Source organism: Salmo trutta, chromosome 33 (genome assembly GCF_901001165.1).
Source record: "Salmo trutta chromosome 33, fSalTru1.1, whole genome shotgun sequence".
In the NCBI taxonomy this organism is placed as follows: Eukaryota; Metazoa; Chordata; class Actinopteri; order Salmoniformes; family Salmonidae; genus Salmo; species Salmo trutta.
The window spans coordinates 3,515,294-3,531,503 of record NC_042989.1 but is presented as its reverse complement, the minus strand read 5'-3'; the positions used below and the strand labels follow the sequence as shown (position 1 = coordinate 3,531,503).

The 16,210-nt window shown below is 42.0% G+C and overlaps 1 long non-coding RNA gene and 1 pseudogene across 1 annotated transcript; one reads left to right on the top strand and one right to left on the bottom strand.

Annotated features, from left to right (window-relative positions):
- Positions 1 to 952: 952 nt before the first annotated feature.
- Positions 953 to 1,929, bottom strand: LOC115172232 (uncharacterized). Its single transcript, XR_003871409.1, has 2 exons — positions 1,823 to 1,929; positions 953 to 1,373 (listed from the first exon to the last, which is right to left on the bottom strand). It is a non-coding gene; the product is annotated as an uncharacterized LOC115172232 (long non-coding RNA).
- Positions 1,930 to 5,970: 4,041 nt separating this feature from the next.
- On the top strand, positions 5,971 to 10,968 carry LOC115172231 (centromere protein O-like; annotated as a pseudogene).
- The last annotated feature ends 5,242 nt before the right edge of the window (positions 10,969 to 16,210 follow it).

The following is a 16,210-nucleotide window of genomic DNA, read 5'->3' as shown; positions in this document are numbered from 1 at the left end:
GATGGGTTGTGAGTGGCTCTGTTGATGAACTTCTGGCCAATAATTAACTGTCTATTGTTGATTGATGTGAGTCCAGATATGCTGTTAACGTGGTGATTGCTGATGTATCTAGCACAGTGGATACTATATAATACCCATAAAACCTAGCGGGAAAACCCGGAAATGGTTCCAATCATTTTTCAATTTTAGAACTACTTCATATACGGTCTGTGTTTAGTGTAGGCTTACCCTGGCGTGACGTTTTGATAGCTATGTAATTCTCTAGGACAAATTGAGTGTTCTCAATATATTCTCCTCGAAAATGCTAATTAGCAACGAAGAATTCAGCAAGACTACGAATTCCTGCAGGGAGCTCCTGCACCTCTCTAGTCACACTGTCAGCTACCATTCACTAGCGCGATCGGAGACGTTTGTGCTCAAACCATGAATGTGCGTCCCCTTTGTATGTCTTAGCTAGCCACTGACTTCACTTTAGCTAGCTAGTTAGCAGAGCAGTAGATCAAAAAAATATTTTGTTTTACTTAGACTAGATAAGTCTTTGTACAGTATGTCGACTTTGGTGTCTAGTTCAGACCTTATGGCATTTTTCAAGGATGAGCATTAAAAAGGGGAGAAGACCACTAGAAGTCTGGCCATTTTGAGAAGTGCAGCTATAGTGAAGGGCGATTAACCAGTTTGGTAAGGGCCAGCATGAGGGATACAGTTTATCCTGTGTTGGTGAGTGTAGCTATTAAGTTTGAGCATTTTAGCAATACAATATTTTCTATACATCTCAACATTGTACAATAAAAGAGCCACTTAATCAATTATATATTACCCAGATACCAGACTTCAATGAGTGATAACTCAGTTCTGGAATGTCATTGAAAATGAATAAAAAAATCGATTGACATTCAAAAAAATTGACTTTTAGACATCAAGTCTGTATTGTAGTTTCATGATGAGACAAATCTTCAAAAGGGCACCTCATTTTATTTATTCAGAGTGGTAAATGCATTCACACAGTCTTGATTTATAGAATCCTTCCCACTATATGATTGATGTCAAGTGATAAAATCCCAAGGTGTCAATTAAAAGTTGATGGAAAAACTGCATTTGTCCTCATGTGAAAATGACAGTTTATTAATATTCTAAAACTAATGTCATCAATCAAATCAAACTATTTATATAGCACATTTCTTACAACAAATGCATTTCACTATTGTTGATTGTTATGTCCGGGAGGAGGGAGGGTCTTACAGGCTCAGTGAAGACCATCCTTACTGGCACAAGGTCCAAGGGCAGCTCCACATCTCTGGAAGGGCCACTTGCTTCAGCCCCATCCAGCACGACAGCCTCTGGCAGATTTATATAGCTGGATTAGAGTTTGTCAACTGCAACAGTGAACATCTGTAAATATCTTGTAAATAGTCTTTGCACAAGTCAGTTTCTGTTCTTACTTTTATTTGAGGGTACACTGGATCAGTGTTCTAGTCGCACCTCCTGTCAGTACCTGTTTTCAGGGAAGGCTATGGTCCCAAAAATATTCCACATAGTTCATACACAAAAATTAGGCTCCCAGAATAAGTTATATAACATACGTTTTGCTCAAAGCAGCCAACTAAAGTAATGTAGTTAACTTTATCATGGGCACATTGGGAATTTATATCTGTGATGTTCAAATGATTTCTTACTTACTGAAAGCCCCAGTCATTCCTGCCTGTTCATAAGTTAAATCACAAAGGCTGGTCTGAGTGCATCTCCTCAGTTTCATTCAGTAAAACAATTCACATTGCATTTTATCACAGAAATGTATATATGTGATGTTTAAATTATTTCTTACCCCCTTTGTTGTGTGGAGCTTCTTTTTCTGGTAAATACAGGGCCATTTCTCTTTCCCAACGGAAAATGGCAACTGCAGACCCGAGCATTGTCACTGGGTTTCAGATTAGCCCATCTGAAAGACCACCAAAAATAGTTACTTTTACTAGCTAGCTATGTTGATTACTAAAATGGTATATCTATATTTAAATACCATAACCCAACAACTTGACTACAGTTAACAGTAAAATAGACTGGGTTTTGGTCTATCTGCACATCTAAAGTCCTACTATGTGGATGGGACATTGCTGCCGGGATGGAGGAATTATCTGGAATGCTCAACTTGATAATCAGGACAGTCTAGGGTACCATTTGCCAGAAGAGGTGAAGTATTGCGATGAGTTATGTGACTGTACTTCTGACTCAAATTCTCAAGAGGAAAGGTAAAACCCTCGGTCCTCCTCAGTGACCTCAAGCCTAACAGTGATAGGGGGATCGTCTGAAAGGAACTGATGTGCAGGGATGTACATTTCTACATTCAGGTCCTGAATCGGTGGCATGCAATGTTTGCTGTGTCAAGCTGGTTTGGCATATTGTCTACTAGTCCAGACTGAAAAGTACTAGACTCGGGCTAGCTTAATTTCCATCCCTGCTGACATGTATAACTGACTTCACAGGTCATTTGATTAGAAATGTTCATGTTTTGTATGGGAAAACATTGAGCCCATAAGTCCTTTGAGGGCTAGCTAGCCAGCTAGTTAATGTTAGCTCACAGTTCATGTAGTCACTTTTCCACATGGTGACATGCTAGCTAATGTTATCCCAGCAGGGCAGGAGTATTTATCTAACGTTTAGCTACCTAGTTATGTTAGCTCATAGTTTGTGTAGTAAGGCTTTTCTCCAGAGCCCATGGACGGTAACATGCTAACTAGTCCACGAGGGCAGGGATATTTAACGTTAGCTAGTTAGCGCTAATTGCGAACGTTAGGCGCAGTCGCTAACAATTTTTATAACTAAAACCTCACTAATATATACAGTTGAAGTCAGAAGTTTACATACACTTAGGTTGGAGTCATTAAAACTCGTTTTTCAACCACTCCACAAATTTCTTGTTAACAAACTATAGTTTTGGCAAGTCGGTTAGGACATCTACTTTGTGCAAGACACAAGTAATTTTTCCAACAATTGTTTACAGACAGATTATTTCACTGTATCACAATTCCAGTGGGTCAGAAGTTTACATACACTAAGTTGACTGTGCCTTTAAACAGCTTGGAAAATTCCAGAAAATGATGTCATGGCTTTAGAAGCTTCTGATAGGCTAATTGACATCATTTGAGTCAATTGGAGGTGTACATGTGGATGTATTTCAAGGCCTACCTTCAAACAACTCAGTGCTTCTTTGCTTGACATCATGGGAAAATCAAAAGTAATCAGCCAAGAACTCAGAAAAATAATTGTAGACCTCCACAAGTCTGGTTCATCCTTGGGAGCAAATTCTAAACGCCTGGAGGTACCACGTTCATCTGTACAAACAATAGTACGCAAGTATAAACACCATGGGACCATGCAGTCGTCATACCGCTCAGGAAGGAGACGCGTTTTGTCTCCTAGAGATGAACGTACTTTGGTGTTAAAAGTGCAAATCAATCCCAGAACAACAGCAAAGGACTTTGAAGATGCTGGAGGAAACAGGTACAAAAGTATCTATATGTAACAGTGTAGGTTCCGTCCCTCTCTTTGCCCCAACCTGGGCTCGAACCAGGGACCCTTGCACACATCAACTGACACCCCACGAAGCATCGTTGCCCATCGCGCCACAAAAGCCACGGCCCTTGCAACGCAAGGGGAACAACCACTTCAGGTCTCAGAGCGAGTGACGTCACTGATTGAAACGCTATTAGCGCGCACCACCGCTAACTAACTAGCCATTTCACATCGGTTACATATCCATAGTAAAACAAGTCCTATATTGACATAACCGGAAAGGCCGCTCAGCAAGGAAGAAGCCACTGCTCCAAAGCCGCCATAAAGCTCTCAAGGACATTCAGAGACTTGTCCCGAAGCCACTCCTGCGTTGTCTTGGCAGTGTGTTTAGGGTCGTTGTCTGAGGTCCTCAGCACTCTGGAGCAGCTTTTCATTAAGAAACTCTGTACTTTGCTCCATTCATCTTTGCCTCAATCCTGACTAGTCTCCCAGTCCTTGCCGCTGAAAAACATCCCCACAGCATGATGCTGCCACCAACATGCTTCACTGTAGGGATGGTGCCAGGTTTCCTCCAGACATGATGCTTGGCATTCAGGCCAAAGAGTTCAATCTTGGTTTCATCAGACCAGAGAATCTTATTTTGCATGGTCTGAGAGTCTTTAGGCAAACTCCAAACAAGCTATCATGTGCCTTTTACTGAATAGTGGCTTCCGTCTGGCCACACTACCAGAAAGGCCTGATTGATGGAGTGCTGCAGAGATGGTTGTCATTCTGGAAGGTTCTCCCATCTCCAGAGGAACACTGGACCATCAGCTTCTTGGTCTCCTCCCTGACCAAGGGCCTTCTCCCCCGATTGTTCAGTTTAGCTGGGCGGCTAGCTCTAGGAAGTCTTGGGGGTTCTAAACTTCTTCCATTTAAAAAATGGAGGCCACTGTGTTCTTGGAGACTTTCAATGCTGCAGAAATGCTTTGGTACCCTTCCCCATATCTGTGCCTCGACACAATCCTGTCTCAGATTTCTACAGACAATTCCTTTAACCTCATGGCTTGGATTTTGCTCTGACATACTGTCAACTGTGGGACCTTATATAGACAGGTGTGCCTTTCCAAATCATGTCCAATCAATTGAATTTACCATAGGTGGACTCAAATCAAGTTATTGAAACATCTCAAGAATGATCAATGGAAACAGGATACACCTGTTTCAGGGTACACAACTTTGAGTTTCATAGCAAAGGGTCTGAATATGGACATTGTTAATTCTGGCTTTCTACTTTAATTTCAGAGCACTCTCTTCTGAGTGCCAGAGGGCAGAATAACTGATGAATTTACGAACGCTCAACACCTGTTGAAATATGGCCAGTGTCAGTAAATGTTGGCAAAAAAAAGCATAGTTAAATTGTTGCCAGCACCACAGTTAGTCACCAACGCTCTGGATAACATGAAAACAGCCTAACCAGCTCTGTTAGGGCAAGTAAAATGGTCAGAATGAGGTCTTCTCTCATTTGTGTCTGGAAGTAGCTAGCTAACGTTAGCTTGGGTGCTTGACCACTGGATTGTATTTAACCTTTATTTAACCTTTTAGGCAAGTCAGTTAAGAACAAATTCTTATTTACAATGACAGCCTCTGAACAGTGGGTTAACTGCCTTGCTCAGGGGCAGAATTACACATTTTTACCTTGTCAGCTCGGGGACTCGATCTAGCAACCTTTACGGTTACCAGCCAAACGCTCTAACCACTAGGTTACCTGCAACCCTACTCCTTGGCCAGAGCATCCAAGAGCAAAACTCTGAATTTATGAACAGACAATCTGACTATGGCACTCCAGATTGAATTTACGAAGACACTCAACATCGTAAAATGTCTAGCTAGTAAGAGATTGCATAACAGCATCAGCTTTCGGGAGACAGGCGATGCGCTAGTACGCTCAACTGAAACGATACCGTTCGTTTACAGTATACTAAAATTAACTAGTAGTATACACTGTTAGTATGGGTAGTCGAACGCACGGATACTGTGTTAAATATTCGGTGGTACCACAGAACAATGAGGCAGATATTTTACTGGATGTATAAATGTGAAGCATCCGCCTGGCGTTTCCACTCAATACCAAATATGGTAGTGAGAGGAACACCACTGGCGGGCAGTGGGAGAAGATGGAACGAAATGGATTTTGGCCTACATTCTGCACATTTTTCTCATCGATGAAACATTTGACCTCAATACAGTTTTCTGTTCCCCAAACTACAATATGTTATGAACAGTGAACTACGGTTGTATACTTTACCCTTTGAAATGTAAAAAAAAAAAAAATCTCGGCGTTTAGGAGTGCAAAGGCGAATTGCCTTATTGCACACGCGCACTTAACAGTAAATGCGTTCCCTCACGGAAATATGCAGATGATGCATGAACGCGCCAATAGGATCTCGCTAGCTCGTTGTTAGCTCTGCCCGCCTCCTTGCTTGTTCTGCCCACATTGGAAGAGACAGGCAGTTGTCTATCTTGGTTTAGTTATAAAAAAATATTTTGTTGGTAATAAATTTAGCTTTGTTTTGATTTTCTTCCGGGTGGAGGAAATCTAGCCGCCAAATTCAAATTATCCAAGGCGCATTAATGTGTTAGATATCGCTAATGCACTTAATTTTTATATTGCCATTCGCTTACGCATATCCAACAATGGCTGAATTAAATAAAACTAACGTTACCAGAGCTAGCTAACGTCACACGGCGGACACAATGGACGAGCCGAGAAAAGGTAACGTTAGCTAGCTAGCCAAACCAGGAAGCTAACATTTTATCTGCGTGTGCATTATCAATAGTTTACACAATTTTCATGTTTGAATAGAGTTGTGTCAAATGTGCGTCATTTATCTTCCTAGTTTGTTATAAAATTTTTATATGCCTCGTTAAAACAACTGGGAACTCTTCAGTGCGTTTAAAACAACTGGAAACTCTGAAAAAACGAACTCCGACTGGGAAAAAAAAATCGATACGATCATCCAACTCGGTGTTCTTTCTAGAGCTCCGACTTTCCGACCTGTTCCCAGTTTTGAATGCAGCATAACCTTTTATAGACTTGTATTGTTTTCCAGAGAATGTATAGAGCGCCGAGTTGATTATCTCTTTTATACCATGGCCATAATTTAACAAAGGTACCGCTAGAAATGTATTCAACATCCACTGAAGTAACTAGTTAGCAAGTTTACTAGGGGTGCGTTCGTAAATTCACGCTGGCTATCTATTCCGATTTCAGAGCACTCTCATACGAGTGTGGCAGAGCGCAGAATAACTGATGAATTTACGAACACACCCTAGATAGCAACAGTAGTTGCCTTGGTAACCAAACAGGCTTGCTAGTTCAGCTAACCAAACCATCCGTTCTAGCTTGCTATTATTAAAATCGAATTTAACAAGGCCAATAATGTTTTCAATTTGACTTTTGCTTTCAAAAGCAGCTCAAACATAGAACATGTTCTACTTTCAAATATACTGTGCGTTTATAGGGAAATGATGCATGCGCTAGAATGCCCTTCAAACCAATCAGAAACGAGTATTCAATAATGCCATGGTATAAAATTTATTATCCAAATCTTTTATATCCACAGATGTTTTGGGGTACTTGAACATATTGGAAACGGAAGCGAACAACTTGGCAGTGAAGCAGCAGGAATTTCGGCAGATTAGTCGTGAGGAAGCGCTGAATGCAACACTACAGGAACTCCTCACTAAAAGAGACCAGTTTAACGTTTAAATAAAAGCAAATACAGTAAGTAAGTTAGCTAGTTCATTTTCTGAGATCAATTATACTGATGTCACATTACCTATCAGTTGTGGTCTGAATCGCATATAGCAGATGGGCATCTGTGAAACTCACTCCTCAGACTGAAGTGTCCCCACTTGACGCTTCAGGGGGGCGTTCACGCGTGTTTGCGAGGCAGAGGTCCTGAGTTTGAGCCTCGGTATGAACTGAATCGGGGGAAGCTGTACTCGCTAAGAAAGCAGCGTGACGTCCTTTAAACATACTATTATGTGGAGGTGTTAAAGAATGTTTAAAAATATTGCAAACCTGTTTGATGCTACTTAAAACCAAGGTTAACATAGAGGGTGCAGCAGATGTATCTGATAAGTCAATGTGTGGTTGTAGGCTGCTGCTTAGAGCTCTTACTGTAGTTCAACATTATGTATTTCTTTCTAGTCCCTCCAGAAGCAGAGAACTCTACTGGACAAAACAGGTGTTCCATGTGAGAGGGATGAGGATGACCTGGAGGATGGCTCAGAGAACTCACAACTTCTGCTTTTGATGGCTAGACACAGACAACTGCAGGACCTGCTTCATGGTCACCACCTTATCGGTACCTATAATCCAAACTTGATCAATCTATTTGTGTGTGTGTGGTATATCGCTTCTTTAGTTTAGACCATTGGTTCCCAACTTGGCCTATCCACAGGGGGTACTTAAGACTTAGGTCGTCACTAGTTATCACAGCCACAGAGTCATGATTATGGTCACTAAACCCTGCTTATTTGTACAATTTATCTTAAAAAATCATAATAAATAAAAATCAAACCTAACCTTAACCACACTGCTAACAGTATGCCTACCCTTAACCTGTTGGGGCTAGGGGGCAGTATTTTCACAGCCGGATAAAAAACGTACCCGATTTAAACTGGTTTCTACTCTTGCCCAGAAACGAGAATATGCATATAATTAGTAGATTTGGATAGAAAACACTCTGAAGTTTCTAAAACTGTTTGAATGGTGTCTGTGAGTATACCAGAACTCATATGGCAGGCCAAAACCTGAGAAGATTCCATGCAGGAAGTGCCCTGTCTGACAATTTGTTGTCCTTCTGTTGCATCTCTATCGAAAATACAGCATCTGTGCTGTTACGTGACACTTTCTAAGGCTTCCATTGGCTCTCTAACGCGTTCGGAAAGCGGAATGACGTGTCTCCTGTCTCTGGGCAAAGTACAGCAGCAGAGTTTGTAAGTGTCCTGCCTGGGGACAGTGAGACTGAGATGCGCGGTCACGAGACTTCTCCATTTTTTTCTTTCAGTCTTTGAATGAATACAACGTTGTCCGGTTGGAATATTATTGCTATTTTACAAGAAAAATAGCATAAAACTTGATTTTAAACAGCGTTTGACATGCTTCTAAGTACGGTAATGGAATATAAAAAAAAAAATTGTCACGAAATGCGCTCGCGCGTTACCCTTCGGATAGTGACCTGAACGCACGAACAAAACGGAGGTATTTGGATATAACTATGGATTATTTGGAACCAAAACAACATTTGTTGTTGAAGTAGAAGTCCTGGGAGTGCATTCTGACGAAGAACAGCAAAGGTAATCCAATTTTTCTAATAGTAATTCTGAGTTTAGGTTGTCCCAAACTTGGTGGGTGTCAAATTAGCTAGCCTGTGATGGCCGAGCTATGTACTCAGAATATTGCAAAATGTGCTTTTGCCGAAAAGCTATTTTAAAATCTGACATAGCGTTTGCATAAAGGAGTTCTGTATCTATAATTCTTAAAATAATTATGTATTTTGTGAACGTTTATCGTGAGTAATTTAGTAAATTCACCGGAAGTTTTCGGTGGGTATGCTAGTTTTGAACATCGCATGCTAATGTAAAAAGCTGGTTTTTGATATAAATATGAACTTGATTGAACAAAACATGCATGTATTGTATAACATAATGTCCTAGGAGTGTCATCTGATGAAGATCATCAAAGGTTAGTGCTGCATTTAGCTGTGGTTTTGGTTTTTGTGACATATGCTTGCATTGAAAATGGCTGTGTGATTACCCTGCCAAAAATACTCTCCTGACATAATCTAATGTTTTGCTTTCGCTGTAAAGCCTTTTTGAAATCGGACAACGTGGTTAGATTAACGAGAGTCTTATCTTTAAAATGGTGTAAAATAGTCATATTTTTGAGAAATTGAAGTTATAGCATTTTTGAGGTATTTGTGTTTCGCGCCACGCAATTCCACTGGCTGTTGACTAGGGTGGGACGCAAACATCCCACTGGCCCAGAGAGGTTAAATTAAGAATTTTTAAGATATAGCCAGTGACAACAAACGACTCATTACCATAGGCCTACTGGTAAAATGTACATGAGGGTACTTCAGGGCTACTCCAGGCATAGCAAAATTCAGTTGGTGGTACGGTAATTGAAAAGGGTTGGGAACCACTGGTTTAGACATTATCACCAACCATCTATCCACACCTCTTTTGCCTTCGTTGTCTTTCTCGGGTGGGTATGATATAGGTGTCTACCTTGAGGCATATAACCTGGAGATGAACCTGGGTTCTAATCTGAGAATTTGTCGCCACAACATCCCTCCATTCATCCCCCTGGAGAGGCTGGTCAAGCAGAGCAACATGCAGACAGACGTCAGGGCTTTCCTGAATACCCTCAGCCAATATCTCAATGCCTACGTTGGCCGCAAGCAGCAGCTGCACCTCATCAAGGTATCAGAGTACCAGCCATCCACATTGATATCTGAAATAGAATATTCATGTTATTTGTCTTTTGCAGAACTAAAAATAGTCTTTGAATAATATAGTATAAGAAACTTTTGTGATAATGGATGTATACAGTATGTTAGATCATGCTATTTGTTTTTCATGGCATTTTGAGATCCTTGCTCTGAAAGCTCCTGTAGACAAAATGTATACACCATTGCTCAGACCAGTCTTCTCCCCCTTTCCCTGTCTGCTTCCAGGAGCTTCATAGCTCTGTTCAGGTGATGGAGAGTAATACTCTATACTATACTGGTGCTGATTTTCACTATACCAGGAGAGAAAGCCGGGGCTGCACTGTGTACACTGGAGTATGCCGACCACACACAATGCCTGCCCAACCGGGTCAACATAGTCTGAAGGTAGAATTCATAAATACCATCTAGATACTTAATAATAAATGACTTTTTAAGGGTTGTTGTTGAAACAACACAGGACAATATGTACTATGCTTTTCTGGAGGATGTTATCTTTAGCCATGTGCATACCTGTTGCTTCTGTAAAATGATTGATACCTTGCTTAATGCGAGTGAAGCATTTCGCTACACTCGCATTAACATCTGCTAACCATGTGTATGTGACCAATAAAATTTGATTTGATGTGTGTGTAGACATGGCACTGGCCAGTTCTCCACAATGGAAGAACCACGCCCTACTCCTGGAGTCCCCAGTACACACAGCCTTAGTGACCATTAAAAAGACCGGCAGTATCGCTTAGTCTGAACACACAGTATGCTGTAAATGTACTCCAGACTGAACAGTTGTTTATGTCAATGTATGAAGTTTATTTTACATTTTTTTTTTTATACTAATTTATGTCAGTCACTATCTAGGCTAGAAATTGTCAGATACATGTACTGTATATATTGTTTTAATCTAGTCTGACAACCCTGTTTGTAATATAATGACAGTAATACAGTATGTTGTTAAACTAAACTGGCATAGTGTTGACTTATTTGACTGCATCAGTTAACTTAAGGCAGTGGTACTATTCCCCTGAGCGACCTCATATCGACCTCAGAGTAAACCTGATTGTCTACATTTACAGTCCTTCAAAAGTGTATAATTACTTCACAAAGGTTACTAGGAAACCGTGTACATGAAACAAGATGAGAAGATCAGGTTCCTCCCCCAAAAATAATATAACTGCTTTTTTAACCTGACTTGAATGCAATACTTCTTTCATAGGGTTGTTTTCCATTTGCTCACTACAAGTGTTAAGTGTTTTCAGAAAGGTGTTTATTTTCTTGATTAGCTTATCCCTATGACATTGTTTGAGTCTCTCCTTCTCTCCTCTATAGCATGTTGTTGGCTGGCCAGCTCCTTTTCAGAGATGCCGTCAATAGTGGACATTTGCCTCAGTTTCATGATAGAAAACACCCCTGCCTTGCTGTCTCTCTCTGAACTTCACAGAGTGCACTGTCCCTGTGTCTCTGCTTGGCAGAATGTACGGTTTTGGCCTGCACTGACTGAGATCTCCTCGAGCTCAGCAGTGGTGTTCCTCTAGCCTCGACCCCAGCGGTTCTAGGTTTCTCTAGAATGAGATTACTGTGCTATGTCTGGCAACGTGAGACTAGTTTTCCTCCGTCACTGGAAAGAGATTAGCTGGAGTCAATCTTCTGTTGTCAGAGACTGAGGCGGCACAACCCACCCTTGCCTTTTTAGTTTCTGATCTCTTTCATGGTGTTGTAGATAGCAGCGTGAGGTTCAGACTTTGAGAAGTGTTTTTTTTTTTTTTGTGTGTGTTCCGTCATCAGTGTCTCCTGAGGATGTACCTGTGCCTCATGTCTAGTAGGTTTAGTATGTGTTGAAGAATAATGTCCTGGTGATTCATAAACCTCACATCCAAAACAGACTTTATATTTCTCTGGGAATTGTTGAGCTCTGTTGGTATGTAGCTTACAAATACGCTTTAAGTATTATAATAGTTGAAACCATCTTGGCTTTGCTGAAGCCTGCCAACAACCTACCAAATGTTGAACTGTCTATTACAATGTAGAAAAAAGCACATCAGATGACTTTTAATAGTTATCCATATTACCAGAGCGTCATCTTATTCTTTCTAAGTATTTCTATGGTGGATTCGCAGCTGCAATTTATGGAAGATGGCAAACCTTTGGCGATAGCAATAGATGGTGAAGTCAAACACTTCAGTGGTTACCGTCTGTGGCAACATTTTTCCTTAATGCTTATGACAAATCCAGCTCCCGAACTAGCCATAGAGCCAGTTGGCTAATATTTGGAATACGGTGTAGTAACAAAGACCTCAACAACCAATAACATTAGCTAGCTAGATAAGGTTAGCATGCTGTTGTTGTTTATCAAGTCCACCTGGAAAATCTCACACCTAATTTGTGAATATGTATGTATGTATGTATGTATGTATGTATGTATGTATGTATGTATGTATGTATGTATGTATGTATGTATGTATGTATGTATGTATGTATGTATGTATAACCTAAATGTGCATTTCATCTCTAGGACAGGAAATTACGTCTCAAAAGTGGCGGAAACTTCTTCTGGAAGGGGGGCTTTTAATTTGGTTAAAGAATTTTGGTGCTTTAAGAAAAGACTTCAAGCACAAAAGGACTCGTGGCTGAATGATGACATTCATAATATATAGTTGGCTGGGTTTTCTGTGCATCGGCAAGACCGAACAGCTACCTCCAGTAAGAGGAGGAGTGGTGGTCTGTGTCTATTTGTCAATAACAGCTGCTGTCTTGAGGTTTTTCTCGCCTAAGGTAGAGTTCCTCATAATAAGCTGTAGACCACACTATTTACCATAGTGTGGTCTACAGCTGTCTATTTACCACCACAAACCGATGCTGGAACTAACACCGCACTCAATGAGCTGTATAAGACCATAAGCAAACAAGAAAATGCTCATCCAGAGGCGGCACTCCTCGTAGCTGGGGACTTTAATAAAGGAAAACTTAAATCCGTTTTACCTCATTTCTACCAGCATGTCACATGTGCAACCAGAGGGGGAAAAAATAGACTACCTTTACTCCACACACAGACGCATACAAAGCTCTCCCTCGCCCTCCATTTGGGAAATCTGACCAGAATTATATCCTCCTGATTCCTGCTTACAAGCAAAAACAAAAGCAGGAAGTACCAGTGACTCGCTCAATATGGAAGTGGTCAGATGACGCAGATGCTAAGCTACAGGACTGTTTTGCTAGCACAGACTGGAATATGTTCCTGGGATTCATCCGATGGCATTGAGGAGTATATCACACCAGTCACCGGCTTCATCATAAGTGCACTGATGAAGTCGTCCCCACAGTGACCGTACGTACATATCCCAACCAGAAGCCATGGATTACAGGCAACATCTGCACTGAGCTAAAGGCTAGAGCTGCCGCTTTCAAGGAGTGGGACTCTTAACCCAGACGCTTATAAGAAATCCCGCTATGCCCTCCGACGAACCATTAAACAGGCAAAGTGTCAACACAGGACTAAGATTGAATCCTACTACACCGGGTCTGACGCTTGTCAGATGTGGCAGGGCTTGCAAACTATTATGGACTACAAAGGGAAGCCCAGCCGCGAGCTACCTAGTGACACAAGCCTACCAGACGAGCTAAATTACTTCTATGCGTGCATGAGAGCACCAGCTGTTGCAGGCGACTGTGTGATCACGCTCTCCGTAGCCGATGTGAGTAAGACCTTTAAAAAGGTCAACATTCACAAGGCCGCAAGACCAGACAGATTACCAGGACGTGTACTCAGAGCATGCACTGACCAACTGGCAAGTGTCTTCACTGACATTTTCAACCTGTCCCTGACCGAGTCTGTAATACCTACATGTTTCAAGCAGACCACCATAGTCCCTGTGCCCAAGAACGCAAAGATAACCTGCCTAAATAACTACCAACCTGTAGCACTCACATTTGTAACCATGAAGTGCTTTGAAAGGCTGGTCATGGCTCACAACAACACCATCATCCTGGAAACCCTAGACCCACTCCAATTTAAATACCGCCCCAACAGATCCACAGAAGACGCAATCTTTATAGCACTCCACACTGCCTTTCCCACCTGGACAAAAGAAACACCTACATGAGAATGCTATTAATTGACTACAGCTCAGCGTTCAACACCATAGTGCCCTCAAAGCTCATCACGAAGCTAAAGACCCTGGGACTAAACACCTCCCTCTGCAACTGGATCCTGGACTTCCTGATGGACTGCCCCCAGGTGGTAAGGGTAGTCAACAACACATCTGCCACGCAATCCAAAACACAGGTACTCCCCCTGTACTCCCTGTTCACCCACGACTGCGTGACCAAGCACAACTCCAACACAATCATTAAGTTTGCCGACGACACAACAGTGGTAGGCCTGATCACCGACAACGATGAGACAGCCTATAGGGAGGTCAGAGACCTGGCAGTGTGGTGCCAGGACAACAACCTCTCCCTCAACGTGATGAAGACGAAGGAGATGATCATGGACTACAGGAAAAGGAGGGCAGTGCATGCCCCGATTCACATCGACGGGGCTGTAGTGGAGCAGGTCGAGAGTTTTAAGTTCCTTGGTGTCCAGATCACCAACAAACTATCATGGTCCCAACACACCAAGACAGTTGTGAAGAGGAACACCTATTTCCACTCAGGAGACAAAAGATTTGGCATGGGTCCTCAGATCCTCAAAAGGTTCTGCAGCTGCACCATCGGGAGCGTCCTGACTGGTTGCATCACCGCCTAGTATGGCAACTGCTCAGCATTCGACCGCAAGGCGCTACAGAGGGTGTGCGTATGGCCCAGTACATCACTGGGGCCAAGCTTCCTGCCATCCAGGACCTTTATACCAGGCAGTGTCAGAGGAAGGCCCTAAAAATTGTCTAAGACTCCTTCAACCCTAGTCATAGACTGCTCTCTGCTACCTCACAGCAAGCGGTACTGGTGCGGCAAGTCTATGTCCAAAAGGCTCCTTAACAGCTTCTACCCCCTAGCCATAAGACTGCTGAACAGTTAATCAAATGGCAACCTGGACTATTTGCACTGACAGGTGTCTAATCATGGCCGGGTGTGGCTTGATATCATTGGTTAATTTTCAGATATAAATATAACATACAAAAAACATGAAGGGATAGCATGCTAACCATAGATACAATTTTGCTACTTAGGCCTAAAAACATTTATAAATAATATTTTGTAAATGTTTTCTTAACACTTAACTTTTCTTTAAAACTGCATTGTTGTTTAAGGGCTTGTAAGTAAGCATTTCACGGTAAGGTGTACATGTGCCAAATAAAATGTGATTTGAAATCTACACTGGTGTTGCTTACCAAGAAGACAGGGAATGTTCTAAGTTACAGTTTAGACTATAATCTACTTGAAAATCTATGGCAAGACTTGAGAATGGTTGTCTAGCATCAACCATCAACAACCAATTTGACAGAGCTTGGAGAATTTTGAAAAGAATAATGGGCAAATGTTGCACAATCCAGGTGTGGAAAGCTCTTAAAGACTTATCCAGGAAGTCTAACAGCTGTAATAAACTCAGCAAAAAAAGAAACGTCCTCTCACTGTCAACTGTGTTTATTTTCAACAAACTTCACGTGTAAATATTTGTATGAACGTAACAAGATTCAACAACTGAGACATAAACTGAACAAGTTCCACAGACGTGACTAACAGAAATGGAATAATGTGTCCCTGAACAAAGGGGAATCAAAATCAAAAGTAACAGTCAGTATCTGGTGTGGCCACCAGCTGCATTAAGTACTGCAGTGCATCTCCTCATGGACTGTACCAGATTTGCCAGTTCTTGCTGTGAGATGTTACCCCACTCTTCCACCAAGGCACCTGCAAGTTCCCGGACATTTCTGGGGGGAATGGCCCTAGCCCTCACCCTCCGATCCAACACGTCCCAGACGTGCTCAATGGGATTGAGAACCGGGCTCTTTGCTGGCCATGGCAGAACACTGACATTCCTGTCTTGCAGGAAATCACTCATAGAACGACCAGTATGGCTGGTGGCATTGTCATGCTGGAGGGTCATGTCAGGATGAGCCTGCAGGAAGGGTACCACATGAGGGAGGAGGATGTCTTCCCTGTAACGCACAGCGTTGAGATTGCCTGCAATGACAACAAGCTCAGTCGATGATGCTGTGACACACCACACCAGACCATGACAGACCCTCCAAATCAATCCCGCTCCAGAG